General features: G+C 43.9%; 1 protein-coding gene across 5 annotated transcripts in view; it reads left to right on the top strand.

Annotated features, from left to right (window-relative positions):
- Window positions 1-344: 344 nt before the first annotated feature.
- The window catches only part of ELOVL5 (ELOVL fatty acid elongase 5), a 97,423-nt gene continuing 79,909 nt past the window's right edge, over window positions 345-17,858 (top strand). For 4 of the 5 annotated variants that reach the window (XR_013332390.1, XR_013332391.1, XM_077752849.1 and 1 more), the window contains exon 1: window positions 345-451. The gene's annotated coding sequence lies outside the window, so the exon portion shown is untranslated. Of the gene's footprint in view, window positions 452-2,432; window positions 2,465-17,858 lie in introns of all 5 variants that reach the window. The other variant, XM_077752850.1, reaches the window with a different exon arrangement.

Here is a 17,858-nt window from a genome sequence, read left to right as displayed (position 1 = left end):
CTTGGAGACATTCAGAGTTCAGGGCATCAGGAACTTCACTGCAGCTATTGCGCAGGCTCTGCGTTCCACGCAGGCTTATAAGGAAGAAAGGGGATAAAACTGCCAGGACACACGTGAACCCGAGGGCACCAACCCCGGCCTCGGCTCCCCACCGCCCGGGGTTCTGGAATTTACAATCACGAAAGTTCTATTGTCTCACTATTGGCTCCAGGGCCGCATGACATCATAGCGCTTGATTCATCCTTCGGGCCCCGATTGGCTGGCCGCGCCATTGTGACGTCACGGTCAGCCCACGTTCTGATTGTAGATACCCGGCGCCTTCCTCTTCCCATCGCCGCGGTTCCTGGCTACCGGAGTCTCGCTCCCAAGTCTTCATCAGCTCCGCTGCCCGCGGGCGCTCCTGGCCGCCGCGCCGCCTCTCAAAGCTGCCGCCGCGCTCTCGGACTACGAGGTAAGCCGTCAGCTCCTTGAAACTTCGCCNTCCCCCCCGCGCCGCAGTCTCACCTGTTCGGCGCGGGGAAGCCACGGGCGGGCGGGTTTGCACGCTGACAGGCGCCGCGGGGCCGCATGCCGTGCTCCGAGCGCGGGCGGCAGGGATGGGTCTCTAAGCTCGGGTCCGCCCGCCCTGTCGTGATGAAGTCGCGGATGGGAGGTTCGGGGAAGCGCCGTCCGGGAGAGCGAGTGCTTTCTTCGGGTAGAACAAAACCTGACTGAGTTCAGGGAGCCTCTGCGGGGTCGCAGGTCGGGTCTGCATCGAGAGCCCCGGCACGTTCGCCCTCGCCCCAGGGGGAGCTTGGGAGGGCGGTGTGGGGTCCCTCTGGCCTTTCCTTTTCCCCCTTCTCTCCCTGCCTCTGCCTCCAGGAGGAAAGCCCGCTAGCCCAGGGCCACTCGGGTTTTATTAAAACCAGAGAACTGCAGCCCAGCGGTACTCCGGGAGGGATGAGGCCGGTGGGGAAGCGGGGGGGCGGGGACTGGAGGGCGACCTGGGCGGCCCTTTGGGGAATCCGGGCGCGGGAGCTGCGGGCGGGGAGGGAGGCGCGCGGCGCGGGAGCGGCTTCGGGCCGGGGAAGCCCTAGGGTCGTGGCTGTCGCGGGTTGTAAGGAAAAATGCCCTTGTACAGTTTCCTCGGCACTGAGACCTGCTCCTCTCTGCCGCGTCTGCGGGGTGGGGGAGGTCGTGCCTGGAGCAAGAGTTGTTCTTTTAAACCGTCTCTTGCAATCTTTCCGTGCTCTTGCACTTTAAGGGTATTGATTTCCCCTTCTCGCAACTGTAGTTAAACTCCTCTCCCGGCTTCCTGATTGCGGATTTGGAGAATGCATTGGGCCAACTTTGGGGTGGGGGTGAGGGTCGCGTATGGAAAAATTCAGCGCTCATTAGCTGGGCTGGGGAAACTAGGAGATTCCGGCGAGGCGAGGGGATAATTGCGCCGATCGAACGGTCTTAATTCTTTAAGAACGAGCCCTTGGCAGGAAGTGCTTTTTAGACATGTACGGAAAAGCTGATGTTGCTTGTTAGGTTTTGTAACGTGTTCCCCTAACCACTTGGTAGATAACCTGTTGGTTTGCACCTGTTTTGCTTGCACATCTCTGCCAGCATCATTTGGTGCAGAACCTGCAGATACCGACGTAGCCGGTTTACATTCTGTGGCGTGGACACTTTAACTGTACATTTTCGGTTAAGGGACAAGTGAATCACTTTTTTTTAGTTCAAATGCTGCCTCGGATTCTCCCAGAAAGCCCTGCACTTGAAAGAGAAATGTCACTCGTGCCCCTTTTAGGTTCTTACCCCAGATTATAACTTCTCATTGCCAGGAGCTTTTCCTGTACTGTTTTCTCTTTTTGCATTTTCTTTTCTCTTCCATTTCTAACTGAAGACAAAAAGGAAAATGTTACTGATGGCTACAGATGGCTAATTTTACAGAATATAGAACTTTGCTGACCGTGAAAGTGGAAAGCATATTAAAATTCGTCAGATTTTTCAAGAAAAGTACCTCATAACTTCAAACGCTGTTCTCATTCCCTTGACTCAGTTTCCTTGTGTATACGTGGGTGTTTTCTGATGCAGAAAGTTTGGTGGATTTCAAGAGATGGATACAAAGTGAAAGCCCATCTTGAGGTCCACCAAATAGTGGTTTAATAAATGCTTCCTTATTCTTCTTAGGGAAGAAGAACTGAGATTTATAGGATGTGGCCAACAGTAAAGCTCAAGAATTTCAAATAACTAGGAAAATATTCAAAACTTCAGATTTTTTGCAGACACTAATGCCCGTATGCCTATAAAGTCACTTTTGAAAATGAGGCAAGTTATCTCATTCCCTTGGATCAGCAGAGCTGCTGCTTCTAACCTCCCCCCACCCTCCTTCCCTGGTTAGAGATCTTAATTTTGGGGATTAGCAAGGATCTTTTTTTCACTACCTTTTCTTTTACTTTCAGCATAATTATTGATTGTCCTCCTGCTTCTAGAGGTGAGTCTCAGTCCTTGGATGTCTTATTTCCAACATGAATTATACAAATCAAGGCAAAACTGTTAACTTCCTTTCAGATAACTTTGATGTTCAAGTAGGTAGTAGAGTACGAGTGACAGTTTTACTTCTTTTATATTTGGCCACATTCTTCCTCTCCCCTAAGAAATCTTGTTGTTGTTGTTTTTTAAATTTTTTTTAATGTTTTATTTGTTTCTGAGAGAGAGAGAACGTGAGCAGCGGAGGGTCAGAGAGAGAGGGAGACACAGAAACAGGCTCCAGGCTCTGAGCTGTCAGCACAGAGCCCGACTTGGGGCTCGAACCCACGAACCGCGAGATCATGACCTGAGCTGAAGCTGGATGCTTAACGAACTGAGCCACCCAGGCGCCCCAGAAATCTTGTTTTTTAATACCTCCTCTTGAGCTGCTAACTCTTCTGTTACTGATGAGATGATCTTTCCATTAGTGACCCATAAATATGTCTTTTCTTGTGTGAATTCAGGTTCAGGTATTGTTGATGTGAGCAGATTTCAATAATAGTTGTGTGTCATATGTAATTCTTATAACATCCTTAACCCCTACCTCCTTGTTTTTAATGAATTGAGACCTGGAGCCCCTGGGTTGCTCAGTCAGTTAGGTGTCTGACTTTTGATCTCAGATCAGGTCATGGGTTCAAACCCCACATTGGACTCCACGCTGGCTGTGAAGCCTACTTAAAAAAAAAAAAAAAAAGAAAGAAAAAAGAAAACTGAGGCCTAGAGATGTCAAGTGACTTTTCCAAATTAACAAACCTCTATCTCCAGTATCATACTTGTTCCATCTTCTGTCCTTGTACTGTCAGGATTTCTTCAGTCAGTAGTGTGCCATTTACGAAATTCTGTTACTCTGTAACTTAAAAACCTAAGGTAGTCAACCCATCTAAGATTTAACAATTTGTCGTCCTTCAGATATACCTAAAATCTGTTCCTTACTTGATGCACTTTTTATAAATTCATTGGCTTGTCATTCATTAATGTGTAGTTTGTGTGTATGTTGGGAGAGGTTTATATATGAAAGTTGAATGACACAGTTCTGACTCTAAAGGTCTTCCAGAATTAGTTTGTTTACACTTTAATCCTTTCATAGTCATACTCAATCTGTGCCTTGGACTGAAAAGGAGTCAGAAGCAGGTTTCTGGGAGACTTGTGTAGCTGTGTCTGGGAGAGCTTTCCACGTGGGACATGCCAATGCCTACCACTGCAAGATTGGTTAGGATGCTTTCAGTACGAGAAACCGGAAACCCAACTCGGATGGGCTTAAATGACCACCTCAAGGGTCTGGAGGGTAAAACTTTCTATCAGTTTCTCTGAGATCCTTTCAGGTGTTGATTGCATCCCTGGGCTGATTTTGCAAGATGACTGCCAGCAACAGTCTGGGCCCTGTTAACATATTCTCATGTGGGAACTTCACTTCCCACCACCTTCCAAAGAGGGTCCTGGGCTTTGAGGTGATTAACTTCCGCCTGGTTGCTTGAAGTAGTAACTAGAACAGTGGAGATCTGATAACCTGGGGGCCCCTTCCCAGAACTGAGGAAGGGGATTTAAATCTCACTTCACCTGTTTGGCCGCTGCCATACCTTCTGTAAGGGCCAGTGTGGACATGGCAGGAAGTCAGCCGCTATGTGAACTATATATAAAGGCCTCCAAGGATGTCAGTCCCAAAGGGATGAGTAGATTAACGTAAGTAGAACTGAATCAACATTTGAGTGTAGTCTTACATTTCATAGAGGAATCTTACTGATTTGAAGAGACAAGACAGGCATTCTCAGAGTGGGGGAGTTTCAGGAACAGTGTGGCAAATCATTGGGCAAAAAGCAAGTAGCCCAGTTGACTGATCCTGACAGTGCAGAAGTGGAAGAAAAGGTTAGAAGGGCAAGTTGTTGATGATGATAATAATGGCTATCTTTTATTGAGCTCTTATGTGTCAAACCCTACAGTGAACATTTTATATGGATTTATCTCAATTACTATTTCTTAGTTTATTAAAAATATGTTTTAATTTTATTCATTTTTGAGGGAGAGAGAGGGAGACACACAACCCAAAGCAGACTCCAGGCTCCAAGTTGTCAGCACAGAGCCCAACATGAAGCTCGAACCCATAACTGTAAGCTCATGACTTGAGCTGAAGTTGGGCGCTTAACCAACTGAGCCACCCTAAGCGCCCCTATCTCAATTACTATTAATTGGTACTGTGAGCATTCCCCTTTTACAGGTGAAGAAATGGAGGCTCAGAGAAATTTAGACACTGGACCAAGGTCACAAAGCATTCCATCCCAGATCATCTTGATCCCCTAACCTGCCCTCTCTCCTGAGGTAACAGAGTAACACTGAAGCTTTTGAACTAAGAGTACATTATCAATGCTGTACTCCAGGAATATGACTCTTACAGAATGTGTAAGATGGATTGGCTGAGACAGAGGCTAAGAATGTAGAGCTGGGTTGGGAGGCTGTTAGAGGTAGCCAGGGCAGCGATAATGTCCCACCTGGAACTATAGCTGTGAGCACAGCCTGCAGAGCGCTAATTAATTGTACAAGATATTTCTAGGATAAGATCTATTAGACCTGGAGACCAACTGGATTTGAAGACCAATAAGATGAAGAACACTAATAAGACTGTGTGGTAGAAGAAACATGGTGTTACAGAGGAAGAAGGTTCAGGAAGCTTTGCAATCGGGTGTAATATCCAAATGGCCCAGACACATATCCAGATAGGCTGCTGCTTCTTCCAGTCTTTGTCAGCCACTTTTTTTTGTCGCCCGTCTGCAAGTGTGTGTTTCCACATTTCATCCATTTTCAGACAGTTTTTCGTATTTTAACATATCTCGGTTAGAGATGCAGCTTATAATCAGTGGCATGTTAAAATCACTGCAGGTACTTCACATTTTATCAGGCTGCTTCCCACCATTTACTGAAGTGTCATTGGTGAGAAAAGGAAAATCCAGTATTGGTAAAGCTCATGCAGCCGATTGCTTGGCAGAACCAGAAGTAAGAACCGTTGACTTCTGGGCTCCATCCATCAGCTGAGTTTCCGCAGCTTATATGATAGGTATTAAAATCGGTGTTGCCTCATGATACAAGATTATAGTAAAGTGTATGCATATTTCTTTATTACAACTGCAGTAATTTGAGAACATGGGAAGGCATAGTTTAAGTAGGGTGCCTCATCCTTATGTAGAACCTGGCTGCCATGATTTCTTGTCCCAACTTGCCATCAGCCAGGAGCAGATCAGCTTTGGGTATTGGTCTCTTTTTCTTTAGAAGATGAAGGTGATTTCCAAGTGCCTTTCAGGACTAAAATTTTTATTTTCACTTTTGCCAAGAGCAAACCCTTTGTTTCTGTTTGACTAGGGATAAAGAGTGAAAGTTGAAATCATTTAGGTCTTAGAAAGGCTGTATCAAAACCAGTGGTGGAAGTTAGTTTTTTCTTTAAGAGGTTAAGCATAACTTCTGGACATGTTCTGGCCTAGCAAAGTGAATTATTTAGGAAGATAACCTGACCTAATTTTGAGTTGGTGTAATAGAACCCCCCCCCAACACACACACATCCCCGACCTGTTTGAACCCATAAATGTTATCATTTCCAAACTATTTGGTTCCCACTGGGTTCTTGCTGGCATGTTTTCTCAATGGGAACTTTTTTTTTTCCTTATGTATTTCCTTTTAGAATTGTGTGGTCCCTGGATATAAATTATTTGTATTTGCTGAATGTTCAGAAAGACTCAATTCCCACCCTTCCTTCTCCCCAACCCCTGCCAGTTGTATTTGAAGTAAAGTGGTGTGTAACCTTCTTTCTTAAATTAGACTTCTGTACATTTTGCTTGATGTCTTTGCTGACAGGGCTTTAGGAAATCTTTTATTTTTTCAAAAATATTTTTAGTGATGCTATAATCATGCTTTCTCTAGTTAGGAGAATAATCATTTTCTTGAAACACCTGTGATTTCTAACTATAATCCTAAAACTTGGTTAGCACCCTCCTGCTAGCACATTCTGGTTAAAGTTTCCATCTCTGTGAAGTTCTACCTTTCCTGTCCCCATTGTCACCAATTTCACCCAGTCAGAACAAATCTTTAGAAGCCCGTTCTAAAAAGACCTAATTAAAGCCACGCTGGGGAACTGGCCATTCAGGTCTCTTCTGTATCTATTATGCTGAACCCCAGAGTGCCTGTTCTTGTCATGTCTTGGGATAGCACATACTCCTACAGAGTAATCGTTAGGAATTTCCCCAAAGTACAGTTCTCATGATACCAAATTCAATAATTACTCATTTACTTCTCTGGGAGTTTGGCAGTGTGGTGTGCGTGCCTAGGGGATAGTGTTCAGGGTACCTCTGCTTCTGTTTTTGGGAGAAGAAATAAGTTACTAATATTTACAGAAGTTGTTGACACCACCATCTGCCATATTTGTGAGCTGATAAGCACCTCTGAAAATTTGAATTTACTTCTTTCAGAACTTCTCAATATTTACTATGGATCTGAGGTGGATTTATAAGAGCATCTATCATGCCTTTTTTTTTTTTTTTAAGTAAGCAAAGCTGTAGGAAGTGGATTGAAGAAGATGCCTTTTAGGTTAGCAGCCACACATCTGGATGGGGTTCCAACTCTGCCACTTAGCATCGGGTAGGCTGTGGTGGGTAAGTGGCTTCCCCTCTTTGAGACTCCTGTGTAGAACTTGGAGGTGGTAATGCGGGTGCCTACTTTGGAAGGGTGTTCAAACCATCAATGTTAAAACTGAAAGTTAAGTAGGGGACTGAATTTAATGATGTGATAAAAATATCTTTCCATCGTAAAGGATGTCCATTGAAGCATTGTTTATAATAACAAAAGATTGAAAGATACAATAAATGTATTTCAGAAGAATAAATTACAGCTGGCCAATGGAATACTTTGCAGCTGTAAAAAGAATGGACCTGTTCTCTGTGTACTGAATGTAGCTGCTCAGTAGCATATACTAGACACTTTTCTTTTTTTAAAATTTATTTATTGTTTAATTTACATCCAAGTTAGTTAGCATATAGTGCAACAATGATTTCAGGAGTGGATTCCTTAATGCCCTTACCCGTTTAGCCCATTCCCCCTCCCATGACCCCTCCAGCAACCCTTTGTTTGTTCTCTATATTTAAAAGTCTTTTATGTTTTGTCCCCATCCCTGTTTTTATATTATCTTTGCTTCCTTTCCATCATGTTCATCTGTTTTGTATCTTAAATTCTTCATATGAGTGAAGTCATAGGATATTTGTCTTTCTCTGACAGACTAATTTCACTTAGCTTAATACCCTCTAGTTCCATCCATGTAGTTGCAAATAGCAAGGTTTCATTCCTTTTGATTGCTGAATAATACTCCATTGTACATACATACCACATCTTCTTTATCCATTCATCAGTCGATGGACATTTGGGCTCTTTCCATAATTGGGCTATTGTCAATAGCGCTGCTATAAACATTGGGGTTTACGTGCCCCTTTGAAAGAACCCTCCTGTATCCCTTGGATAAATACCTAGTAGTGCATTTGCTGGGTCATAGGGTAGTTCTAGTCTTAATTTTTTGAGGAACCTCCATACTGTTTCCCAGAGTGGCCGCACCAGTTTGCATTCCCACTAGCAGTGCAAAAGAGATCCTTTCTCTGCATCCTCACCAACATCTGTTGTTGCCTAAATTGTTAATGTTAGCCATTCTGATTGGTGTGAGGTGGTATCTCATTGTGGTTTTGATTTCTATTTCCCTGTTGATGAGTGATGTTGAGTGTTTTTTCATGTGTCTGTTCACTGTCTGGATGTCTTCTTTGGAGATGTGTACTAGACACTTTTCTAAGGTGCTCTACATATATTGATTCATTTTGGCTTCACAAAAACCCCATAAGGTAGGTACTCCAGTTTTACAGATGAGGAAATTAAGGCACAGAAAGGTTAAGTGACTTGTTCAAGGCTCCACAGGCAGTAGCTGGCAGAGCCAGGATTTGAACCCAGGCAGTCTGGCTGCAGTCATCTTAGCCACCCTGCTATGCTGTGTGCTTATTAGACCCTAAGTAGTCATCTTTGCATTTGCAGCTCTACGCATAGAACTAGAGGAAACAAAGTTGAGTTTCTTCACCATTACATTCTGAGAAGTTGACAGTAACTAAACAAAGTTTGTAGAAAGAGAGCTAAAAGAATAATATTTATGGTTAGTCCTTGAAAGAGTAACCTTTTGTTTATTCTCTGAGTCTTTTCTTCAGAATTCTGCACTTAAGCCTTCTCTTCTTGGTGTAATCAGAAGCGTAGACACAGGAGAGCTCTATAATTATTGGGGTAAGAAGAATCAGTGATCAAAAGCCCAGTTCCAGTAGGCTGGACCTGTGTGGCTGGCCAAGGACATCCAGCATCAGTTTCCTTACCTGGCCTTAGTTCCACCTGGGTTTGATTTACAAGGTGTATAAGACCTGAGAGGTGTGGGCTGGGAGGGAAGGGCACCCAAATCCTCTAGGGAGGCTCTGTCTCCAGATTGTCTGATTTCCCTTGGACTGAGGTGTAAGTCATGTGTGTTTTGAAAACATCTACTAGGTCATCCTCATACAGGCCCCATTAAGGGCCACCTGTTCAGGCTCAAGATAGACACGTGTATCACCATCCTTAGTTCTCGGGATTATTAGACTCTTTTAGAAAGTCTTCATTTTCTTTCTGGGTGTGGGTCAGTAGATCTGACAACATTACGATGATTATGAGTACGACAGTTCCTCAAATAAGAGAATCACAATATTCGCAGAGTGGCCTACATCATAGCATGAAATGTGACCAGGTGATAGCTGTTGGCTTTGGAGACACTCCATACAAGAGATGAATAAATGATTACTAGATTGTGTTTGCTTTTTAAAATGCCACATTGTAGCAAGCTGTCTTTTTAAAAACATATTTTAACTCTACCTCTCCCCCTTCACCTCCTTACCCAATAACATTTGTAAAATGTGGGTATTTAGGTTCAGTTTAAACAAAGAAATGTGTTCTCGTAACACATGCCTTATTTATGTTACACAGGTTTGAATTTAAATCTTTCAAGACCTCTTCTCTTGGGGGTTGCATAACTTATCTTTGTTAATTATGTTTTTCCACCCTGTTTTAATTTCAGCTGAGGCTATGATGCTGCCTTTGTGTATTTGTACAAATTAGCTTGAAGAACATGATAATTTATTTTGAATATTCAAGTAATCACATCAGTTAAGAGACTGCAATCAGATAAGAATTATAAGTAGTTGCACATAGCAGAAAATGTTGCTTAAATCCACTTAAATGTTTGTCTCCCAGTTATTTGCAATTGGAGGTCTTAGCTGTTTAGGAATATGAAGCATTTCTCAGCCTCTGTAAGCTTAGTCTTTTTTTTTTTTTTTAATGTTTTATTTATTTCTAGGAGAGAGAGACAGCGTGAGCAGGGGAGGGACAGAGAGAGAGGGAGTCACAGACTGAAACAGGCTCCAGGCTCCGAGCTGGCAGTCAGCACAGAGCCCGACGCGGGGCTCGAACCCACAAACCGCGAGATCATGACCTAAGCGAAAGTCGGAAAGTCGGACGCTTAACCGACTAAGCCACCCAGGCGCCCCTGTAAGCTTAGTCTTTAAAGCAACCGTTAGAGGCACGCAGATCTTGATGTCCATGATCTGCTTTGGCCATTCATTTTTCCTAAATCGTGCTTGGAGAGGAGACCATGGTTGCCCTGTGAAACAAGTTGGAGCTTCTCCAGAGAACCCCTTAAACACAGGATGTAAGGACTTCCATGTGTCCAGCAGAGTGCCGTAAATACTGTGCTCGCTTCCATCTTCACAGCAGCTCCTTTTTGTTTACTTTGCAAGGAGTGGTACTTTGGAATAGGCTCAGTGACCCCAAAGGAAGATGGCTATGAATGTAGCACATGGTGAGACAGGTGCTTCTCATTGAGCATTGGTGTAGAGCCTCATGCTTCAGTTAATCATCTTTTTGAGAAATGGGACTGGTATATTTTAAAAGGCTTCCCCAAATTCAAGATTTAGGTGAGTAGTTGTGAAGTATTGTTGGAAGACCAGTCTCAGTGGGTGATTTCCTTGTCCATAGATTTACGTATCCACCCACTGTCCATTTCACCTATTTCTAATCCACTTTGGAGTTCCAGACTCAACTTCTCATCAGCTAGTTTTCACCTAGATGTCCTACTAACACTGTCTGTGCTGTTGGCCAGCATGGTGAAGAGCACCGCATCCTCCAGGTTGTCCAGGCCTTCAGGCTGGCAGCAGTGTTTGAGTCCTTCCTTCTCCTGCTCCGGCTGTGAGCCACCAAGTATTGTCCATTCAGGCTCCTCTCTGTCCTCCGTGGCCCCTTCCCCTCCTGTGACCCAGCGCTTGCAGCACATCAGTTCTTGGACAACTGGATAACTACAGTTTCTCCCTGGCTCCTTCCGGTCTCCTCTGTGGCCGGTTCCTACCCTGTTATGACAGTGGGCTCCTGACATGTCCATAGGATCCTTTCACTCTATCCTAAAAGTTTCATTTTCTTCCTCTTCTGAGCCCTCCTCAATTCAGCTTCATTTATGCCATTCTCCTGCCTGCACTTCTAACTCTCTGTACACCACAGACTTCATTTCTCCAAATGTGCCTGGTCTAGGGGTGCCTGGGTGACTCAGTTGGTTAAGTGTCTGACTCTTGGTTTCAACTCAGGTCATCATCTCACACTTTGTGGGTTCAGGTAAGCCCCACGTTGGGCTCTGTGCTGGCAGTGTGGCGCCTGCTCAGGATTCTTTCCCTTGCGTTCTCTCTCCTAAAATAAACTTCAAAAAAATTTTTAAGTAAAAAGAAAATAAAACAAATGTGTCTGGTCTGCCCCCATTTCTACTCCTCATAGGCAGTATTTGGATTTACTTCATCAGTTGCTCCCCACCAAAAAATGAACACAAGAGCAAAGCAAATTTCATAGCAAAAAAAGCCCTGTTCTTCGAGTTCTTCAAATTCCCACACTGTAGAGCTTTTGATCCTTTTGATTGAATGAGATGTTTCCCAGCCCTTCCTGCTTGTATAACCTTGGTTCTGATACCAACCTTCGTGTGCCTCAGTTTCCTCATTCTTAAAGTGGGAATAACTATTGCTCTGCTTTCCTTTTTGCTCAGTGTCTGGCATGTTTATCTCTGTGTCCTCGGTACCTGTATGCCATCAGGTATTTCTAGCTGTCTAGAAATTACTTGCACGAATGTGTCTCTGAAGATGTAGCATTCAGTAATCTGTGCTAATGGCTGTGTGAAGATGAGTGTACTTTGGTAGCCTGAGCATGCATAATTCATGAATGAGGAGCCCTCCCGGGCAGGGGACTCTGGAGGATGGGCTTCCCTGCCCGTAATGTTTCCATTCCCCCACTCCAAGCTGAGGGGGTGAAGCAGCATAACCTCAGACCATACAAATTGCTAAATATCCACTCACCAAGGAGCAAAGGGGACACATGCTATTATTTTAAAGAGCATTGTTTATTTGCATATTAACTTTGTTAACATTGAAGTAGAATATGCTAGTGATAGACCACACCAGTGGCAGGGAAGGAATAGTAAATTATGGTGTCTTAGGCACCTGGCTATTCCATGATAAAATAATGATGGAAACTGACATACTTGTCTAACCTTGTTTTGGTGGGCCACAACATTGATCTCAGGTTGAAGTGGACCGTGTAAGTTGGACAGAACCTATCTGTGTTAGTAGCCCAATGGTAATTAGTTCATTGATCATTCACACTCACTCCCCATTGAGGATTTTTGTGTGCTACCCTCTGCTAAGGACCATAAATCCTGTAGTAACACATGACCATACATCCACTGGCAAAGAGATTATAGTTCAGTAGAAAGGGTGAGGTATGTACTTGGGTCAACATGATTATTGGTATTGCAGATATGCCTATTTCTTTTGCAGTAAGGTTTGGCTGTAAGTGATGAAGATTTCAAAATAGTAGTGGCTCCAGCAGTGGGATCTCGGAATAAGGTAGAAGTTCTTTATCTCCCATAAAAGGTTGCTAAGGGGCTGGTTTAACCCTCCATAGGTTCACTTCTAGTTCACTGTGCATCAGGCCTAAGTTGTGATCCCTATCTCCTAGCTAGCAGGTTGAAGGAAGAGACAAAGAAGGGACACAGGGGTCATCCATGCCTTCTTTTATTATTTTATTTTTTAATATAATTTATTGTCAAGTTGGTTAACATACAGTGTGCTATTGGTTTGGGGGGTAAATTCCCATGATTCATTGCTTACATACAACACTCAGGGCTCATCCCAACAAGTGCCCTCCTCATTGCTCATCACCCATTTTCCCCTCTCCCCCTCACCCCCTCCCATCAACCCTCAATTTGTTCTTTGTATTTAAGAGTCTCTTATGGTTTGCCTCCCTCCCTCCCTCTCTGTAACTATTTTTCCCCTTCCCTTCCCCAATGGTCTTCTGTTAAGTTTCTCAAGTTCCACATATGAGGAAAGCATATGATATCTGTCCTTCTCTGACTGACTTATTTCACTCAGCATAATACCCTCTACATTCCATCCACCTTGCTGCAAATGGCAGGATTTCATTCTTTCTCATTGCCAAGCAGTATTCCATTGTATATATAAACCACATCTTCTTTATCCATTCATCAGTTGATGGGCATTTAGGCTCTTTCCTTTATTTGGCTGTTGTTGAAAGCACTGCTATAAACATGTGGGTACATGTGCCCCTGTGCATCAGCATTCCTGTATCCTTTGGGTAAGTTCCTAGCAGTGCTATTGCTGGGTCATAGGGGAGTTCTAGTTTTAATTTTTTAATTTTTTTTTTTTTAATTTCTAAGAGAGAGAGAGAGATACAGCATGAGCAGGGGAGGGTCAGAGAGAGAGGGAGACACAGAATCCAAAGCAGACTCCAGGCTCTGAGCTAGCTGTCAGCACAGAGCCCGATGTGGGGCTCGAACCCACTAACCGTGAGATTATGACCTGAGCTGAAGTCAGACGCTCAACTGACTTAGCCACCCAGACGCCCCTAGTTTTAGTTTTTTGAGGAGCCTCCACACTGTTTTCCAGAGCGGTTGCACCAGTTTGCATTCCCACCAACAGTGCAAGAAGGTTCCCATTTCTCCACATACCCACCAGCATCTGTTTTTCCCTGAGTTGTTAATTTTAGCTACTGTTATGGTGTGAGGTGGTATCTCAGTGTAGTTTTGATTTGTATCATGCCTTCTTTTAGAAGTTCCCAGAAACTGCCCGGAGATAATTTTGCTTGTCTCCTTGGCCAGAACTTCAGCATGTGGCCATATGAAGCTGGAAAAGTCTTTGATTCTGGCCATAGGCAGCCAAAAGTCCTGCTACTCTATACAGAAGTTAGGCAGTAACAGTCTGTACCACAGGTGGTGGTTGAGATAGATTGACAGTCCTGCTCATGTGGAATTTAGATTTAGGGGAAGGATACTGACAGATGAACAGGTATCGGTGCTGCAGTGATGGGGATGGGGACTATGTGACTTCATGTGAATGAGAACAAACAGGAAGGACACCTAATTCATACGGTTCAGGAAAGCTTGCCTGGAGAAGCAGGAATCTGTTGGATGGAAAGAGGAAATAGGCAGAATATTCTAGCAAAGGCTGTGAAGAGAGAGGGGCCGGTGGCTGGGGGAGGAAAGAGCATGTGAAGAACTGACAAAGTCAGTGAGGAAAACCAGAGGAGGAAGCAGAGGCCTGATCACGTGGGCCCTGGGGGTACACTGAGGAGTTTGGACATTTTCCTGAAAGCCTTTACCTGGTAGTAACGAGATGAGTAACCTAGAAAGATGCTGTTTGGGGGCAGGCAGCAGAATTAAGACTGGAGGCAGAGATGATGCATCAGGAGGGAGTGCATTACCAGAACAGTGGCTTTGGGGATGGAGAGAAGTGGATACAAATCCTGTCACTGTCATGGAGTTTAAGAACTGGGAACGAATTTAGAAATAAGTTGGTCTGCCTTTTCACTTGAGAGATGATCAAAGCAAGGTTAAGAGTTTAAATAACTTGCTCAAGGTTACCCAGCTCGCTGTGGAGCAGCACCTGGAAACTTTCTCTGCCTGAACTCGTTTTCTTATGGCACTGCTCGATATGCCAATTTGCAGAACAGGGCATCATGGGCTTTCTGAGAAGGCAGAGTTTAAGAGAAGCTAAGCCACTCCAGAGCCTGGTCTTAAGAGATGAGAATAATTTGCACAGGAGAACGGACAGGGGCCTCTGTATAGAGCAGATTACACAAGCCTGGGTATGGAGAAGCCCAGCTGTGTTTGGTGTGCCTGGGTTCTGCAGTTTGAGTAAAGTCGTAGAGTGTTGCAAGGAAGTAGTATGAGATAATGCTGCAGAATTATTTTGAAATCATGGAAGCCTTTAATATAAGGCTAAGTGGATTAGACTTAATTCCTTAAGCAACAGGGAGCCAATTAACACTCAGTATCAGAGGACTTAATGTGATCTTGACAGCAATGTCTGCATTTTGTTTAACTTTTGCCTGTCTTGGTGCTTTGTATCAGGCAGTTGGGGTCAGTGGAGAAGCAGTACCCTGAAGGTGGCTGCATCCTAATTCCCAGCACCTGTGTGTACGTTAGGTTACAGGCAAAGGAGATTTAAGGTTGCAGATGGAATTAAGATTGTCCATCAGCTGACTAAAATAGGGATTATCGAGGTGAGCTCAGTGTAATCACAGGTGTCCTAAAATGTGGAAGGAGGTAGACGAGAACCAGAACAGTGGCGGCACAGGGAGATCGGGCCCAGTGTTGCTTGCTTTGAAGGTGGATGAAGGGACCGTGAACCAAGAAATAAATGCAGGTAGGAAGAGGATTCTCCTATAGAGGCTCCAGAAAAGAACGCAGCCCTCCTGCCACCTCTGGTCTTAGTCTCTTGAGACATATCTGGGACTTCTGATCTCCTGAAAAAGAAGAGAAATTTGTGTCATTTTAAGCTGCTTACTTTGTGCAGTTTGTTACAGTAACTGTAGAAAACTAAAACAGTGCTCAGTATTTGTTTGCCTGATGGAGAGCTGTGCTTTAAGAAAGATCAATGTGACAAAATCACTTGTTAACAGGGATTGGCTAGGGGGAGGTTCTGGAGGCCGAGTCTGGAGAAAACTGTTCTGGTAGGGGGTGATGGGGTGAGACTAGAGGGGTAAGGAGTGGGAATGTGGATGGGTGAAATTGAAGAACCTTTACAGGACCCAAACCCCGGGTGGCCCAGGTGGTCTGGTATTCAGGGCAGGTGAGGGATGGAGCATACTTTGGGGACTGGACTCCAGAGAAGATTATGGGGCTAGTAATAGAAATATGGGAATCAGGAGGAAGAGGAAGTTATAAAAGTATGATGAATTCAGTTTCTGGCTTACTGACTTTGAGGTTCAGGAACACGTGTGTAGGTAGAGAGAGAGCAGATGCAAACTGGCCCTTGATGTCTGGGATTAGGATGCAGGATTTGGGCCTCATTGGTCATGTTTTTTATCTATACTGTTTCTTGAAATTTCTCTAGTATAGAGACTTGGCAACCCTTTTTAAAAAATCCGGTTATATTCCTTAAACTTAAGGAGTGAGTTTTTCCTAGTATTCTACCAAATTTTGCTGCCATTCGAATTCTTTATATTCTGAAATTTTTAGATAAATACAATTAAGGTAATAGTAAATGACCAATACATGTAAATAAGCCAACTAAAAATCACGTAATTCCCTAACACTCTTGCATGTTTTATTCTGTGCTGCAGGTCATCTTCTCAGAAGCCTCTCTGGCTCAGGTTGGTCTCTGTCACCCAGCCAGTCACTCGGGATCGTATTTCCAGGTCCTGACACTGTCAGATCTCACTTACTGAGTCAGGGAGGATGGAACCCTAAACAAAAGTTGGCTTGTGCTGGATGCTACTTGGTATATCATTCCCACAGCTGTTTCAGAAGTATCAGTTTGCTGTGTCCGCCTAGTTTAGATGTGGTTACAGCCAGAAAGTTATGGTTTCGAAATTCCTTGGTTCTTCATAATAAGATGGGTTGTAATGATTGAAATTACAGCCTGTTTCTGAGAAATGGGAAAGAAACCATTTCAGGGCAACTGTGTAGAATGTACTGAGACTACAGGATTGTTTTCTGTGCACCACATTGCCTTCCATCCTGTCTGTTGATGCTGTTTTATCTCCTGTTTCATCAGTGTCCTTCCACTTGGTGGCCTTGGCACCATGTAATTGGAGCTTAAAAGAGAGAAGAAAGATGTTTTAATGAAGACTATACTGAATACAGTGTAAATTTTATAAGCCTATAAAGATAGGAGGTATGACTAATAAAGTAATGACTTCCATAAACCACACATGAAATCACTTTGATTTCAGAGAGATACTTCTATTTCAGTCTCCAGAAAAGGAAATAAGATTGAAACAAAAGATCTCATTCATTGACCAAACTTTCTGTTCTTTTTGCCTGCTTGAAGACTTATGTGTGCTAAATTGTGGGTTGTCATTTACATTAATCAGTGTCTCTGTAAGACAAAGCTCCTGAAACATCCTGAAAGCAGAAACCGAGTGCAACACAGTCTGCAGCCCTGTTGAGAAGGAGGTGAGGGAGGAGAAAGTGTTGGTCCTAAAGTTGTGTGCACTTTAACAGTTCCACTGTACTGTCCTCTGTAAATACTGTCCTGTGGCTTTTTCCCCCTTGAATTAAATTATTATTTCCCCTAATGAAACAGTCTACTTGGCTTATAGGCATTTCTCTGTAATGTTTCCCAAACTAAGAAAGCAAATAGAGATCACATTTTGTAGAGAGAAACCTACAAATACCTGCTCTGTGGCTAGACCTGAAGGTGAACACGCTGAGCTCTAGTTGAAAAGCATAGAGTCTTCCTAACTGATGGGAGTATGTGATGTACTCCCAAGTAAGTGTTAAGGTTCACACAAGATTTGTTCTCTCTTTGACTCTGCTCTTTTCAAATAAATATGCTTCAAACAGTGGAAGTCCTGCTTGGAGAGGTGAAATGTCACCCTCAGATTCTTATTTTGGAGGAGAAGGGAGTGTCATGTAATTTTCTCCCTCTTTCAGTCATATTCATTCTCTGTCTCTCTGTGCTGACCTGCTTTTTCTTCCTTCAGCTGGGACTCTGCTTTCCTTCTGGTAATTATATTCCTGTACAATACCAGGGCCAATGCCTGCACCTGACACCCCATTTAGAGGAAGAAAGGAGGTGAGCCCACAGGTCAGCCAGTGATGTCGGCAGTAGGTCCTGGCCGTGCTGCAGCCCGTGGCAGGGAGCTTTCTGTCTGAGGAGGCGGCAGTTTGAAGTTTTGAAATACCTCCTATTTGCTAACTTAAACCGAATTGCTAAATGAGTCAAGGAAACTGGGTCCTGTTGAAAACTGGACAACTAAGGTGACCGCAGACAAATGGAAAGTGT

Source organism: Crocuta crocuta, unplaced genomic scaffold, assembly GCF_008692635.1.
Source record: "Crocuta crocuta isolate KB4526 unplaced genomic scaffold, BGI_CrCroc_1.0 scaffold291, whole genome shotgun sequence".
NCBI classification, from domain to species: Eukaryota; Metazoa; Chordata; class Mammalia; order Carnivora; family Hyaenidae; genus Crocuta; species Crocuta crocuta.
Note: the sequence above shows the minus strand (reverse complement) of the source record. Positions and strands in the feature narration are given on the sequence as shown.